Source organism: Hoplias malabaricus, chromosome 2, assembly GCF_029633855.1.
Source record: "Hoplias malabaricus isolate fHopMal1 chromosome 2, fHopMal1.hap1, whole genome shotgun sequence".
Lineage (NCBI taxonomy): Eukaryota > Metazoa > Chordata > Actinopteri > Characiformes > Erythrinidae > Hoplias > Hoplias malabaricus.
In genome coordinates, this window is record NC_089801.1 from 40,503,318 (window position 1) to 40,506,831 (window position 3,514).

At 38.8% G+C, this 3,514-nt stretch overlaps 1 long non-coding RNA gene across 1 annotated transcript; it reads left to right on the forward strand.

Annotated features, from left to right (window-relative positions):
• Nucleotides 1-376: 376 nt before the first annotated feature.
• On the forward strand, nt 377-2,406 carry LOC136674787 (uncharacterized). Its single transcript, XR_010796096.1, has 6 exons — nt 377-641; nt 956-1,076; nt 1,184-1,318; nt 1,622-1,810; nt 1,940-1,992; nt 2,251-2,406. It is a non-coding gene; the product is annotated as an uncharacterized lncRNA (long non-coding RNA).
• Nucleotides 2,407-3,514: the final 1,108 nt, after the last annotated feature.

Consider the following 3,514-nt stretch of genomic DNA (forward strand, 5'->3'; position numbering starts at 1 on the left):
ACAGCCAAACAATCACATGTAGAGGAATTATATTTATTTACAAAAAAACAAAAGCAAATAACAAACAGAGGAAGCCAGCAACAAAGCTGAACTAAACTGAATGGAACTTCACAAGAGACAACTGTGAACTGATGTAGATGAGTGCAAACACAAGACAAAAACAGGAGCAGACATCTTCACACAACATCAGACAAGGGAGTTATATATACACACAAGAACACCTGAGACATAACGAGGGAGCAGGATTACAAATGAGACACAGGTGGAGACACTGAGAACTATGCAGAATATGGCAGAGACAAAGGACGAGACAGGAACAAAACAAAAACAGAGGGAGACAAACAAGGGAGACAGGCAGCAGGAAAACATGAGACAGGGCCAACATGACAACATGTTACTGGAGTTATAGAGCTCCATTCACTTTTCTCTGGTGGGATTTGGTGCCAGAACTAAGCGACCTACATCAGTACCTCACTAGTTTGCTCTTGGCTGAATACCATCAAATCCTCAAAGAAATCATCGGGCATGTAGTGTAAACCCTTCCCAGAAGAGTAGAGACTGTTACTGCAGTGAAGAGGAACACACTCCTGAATGTTCTTCAAGTCAGAGGAAACTACAAAGTCATTTAAAATAAATACTAGGTAAGATTTGGTATCTTTGCTCCTGGGCTCCCCCTACAGCTGCAGACTGTAATTCACTTTTACAGCACTGTCCTAAAAGCAAGGGGGAGTGAGATGGGAGGAAGAAGCCATGTCTCATGCTCCTCCCATAGTAACATAGTGCAGTCTCCGCACTGTTGAGTAGCAACAACACTTCTCCCATTTACAGCTCAGTGGAGCATGATAGTTTTGAAGCTGTAATTTTAAAGTAAAAATATCATCTAGGTTTGCTTAAAGAAGAGTCACTTATCTGAGACAGTCTTTTCTTTAACCTCAGTTTTAATGTTATGTTGCAGGTGTGTTGATCTCCAGTGCCTTAGGAGCATTCGTTGAGATGAAAGTGAGACCAGGAGACAGTATCACTCTCCACTGTGACTGTTCTACAGAGTACACATTTACAATAGTTTGGGTGAAAAGGTCCATCCACCAGCTTCAAATTCCTGTCCTTCATTTGACTTCATACTCAAAGCTTCCACATTACTCTTTTAGGAAAAATGCTTCAAACAATAATTATTATCTTCTAGTGAAGAACATCTCTGAATCAGAGCTGGGACTGTACTACTGCGCTCGATATGAGGGTTCAAGGGGAGAGACTGGGATTGTATTCCCAGCAAATGGTTATCGTGAAGGAACCAGAGCCACACTTCTTTCTTTTCTTGGTGAGTGCTAAGACGTCATTTCAAACCAGTTCTTGTGTATTTGCTGAAATAAAACCCACAAATATCTGCTTCATAAACATTCCTTTCAAAAGTTTTTTTTTTTTCTCATTTTCTTTTCCTGTCTTTTGTGGACAGCCAGGCCCTCAGTGGGTCAGAGAGTTCATTTTCAAAAGTAGAAAGTAACTAAAACTGATTAAACACAGTCAAATAAAGGGTAAAGGTGCTGAACACAAAAGTGGTTTCAGTTTTAAATGAAAAACCTGCTTATATTTGCAGTAAATTATTACAACTCTCTTATTTCAGACCCCACTATCCCATGTGTCAACCCCACCCAGACCACTCCCATGACTTTCCAATCCACTCCCACTGCTTCTGGATCAGAATGTAGTTCGTGCTGGAAGCTGATGGTCATTTTGGGTTCAGTGTGTGTTGTCCTCTCCTTACTTCTCTCCTCCATCTGTGTTTACTACATATGTTGCTACAAAAATAAAGGTACTTCTTCTGTAAAAAAAAAAAAATAAAAAAAAAAAAACACTTGATTTGTAAATATTCCTCTGTAAATGAAATGAAGAACAGCAGAATGTTTATTGCACCCCCTTATGTCCTTCCCCAACATAACAGCTGATCCTGCAGCAGACCTACGAGGGAATGAGAAAATGAGGAAACGTAACAAGGTATGACACTTCGTTTTTTATATTTCTGCATAAATTTAAAGCTCCAGTTCCCCTTTACATTGAGTTAAAATTTCACAGTGAACAAACCAAGAAAAATGCTTCAAAACTTACTTCAGAATTTTACTGTTTGGAAGATAGAGAGATTTGCTTAAACACTGTCAATGTCCACATCAGTTAAACTGAGCAGTGACTGTAAACATACAATAAGCTCCAGTAAACTTTATTGTAAATGAATATTATGTGATAAAATCTATGCAGGCTGGAGAAGATGACGTCTGTTATGCTTCACTGGATGTCCCGAGTGATGGACACAAACAACCAAGGAAGAAACAAGTGGAGAACTCTGATTTCTGCACATATTCTAAGGTTAAAACTCAGAGAATATAGATCAGAGAAAAAGTTAACCATAATCAGTTGGAGCTTATTTAGTTACAGGTTGTTAAGGACAGGGAGCATGGTTTATTTCACTGTTTTGAGTATTACTGCTTTTAGTGAAATAAAGTATTCTTAATTTTCTTTTAACATTAAGTATTTCTTACATTTTCTTACAACTGAAATTCTGGTGACATTTATTTGTTTCCTTTTCATCTGAAATCTTATCAAATTTGCTTGGAAAAATATAAGGGGTTTGTGGTTAGTTTGAGCATCAAGAATAGAGCAGTTTAAGGTGGATGCTGGACTGTTAAGAATGCATCATGTCTCCACTGCTGTTCATCTTATACATGGGCAACACATTAAGACACAATTAGAGCTGGAAGTTAAGCCGTTGAACTGAACTAAAACCACTTTGTTGTCCCAATGGAGCAATGTGCCTTGTATTCCTAGTTGGTCTCGATAAGAAAGTTTACTAAATGCCATTAATGTAAATATAAAATCAAATAAGCAATAATGTGTGATACTCCTCCCTCACACTGAGAGTCAGAGAGTCTCGCTAAAACAGGAAACCCACACTAACACCCTGCTGGTCTGACTAATCTCAGATCTGATCTGCACAACTAACTATGATTAGTTGTATATGAAATTATTTAATTTATGGAAACATCAATGGTTAGAGATGTTCACTTCATTAATATGCAGTGACAAACACAGGGTTCTCACAGTTTGAGTAAACAATTGGAGATACTGACCTAGGATCAGACTTTAATGAATCTAATGCCTCTGACAAAGCTTCCTTTCAGTTCCTGAGTGAAACCACAACACAACAGAGGTGGAGCTGCTTCAGTACAGGATGATGGTTGGGACTCTGGTGTAGGCTCTGCTTGGGCTGGTGTAGCATTCATGGCATTTAGCAGAGTGTTCAGTGCCTTTTATATCTCAAGTACTACAGGTCCAAAGTCGACAGTTAATGTACCAAATTAAAGCTTAAAGTCACTGCTTTACATTTATTTCAATCATTGTATATATATTATTCCACTCGATAGCTAAATAAGTATTCTTGGTCGAAATATACCTTGCCGGTGGCAAGATGGTGCAGCAGGTAGTGTCGCAGTCACACAGCTCCAGGGGCTTGGGGGTTGTGGGT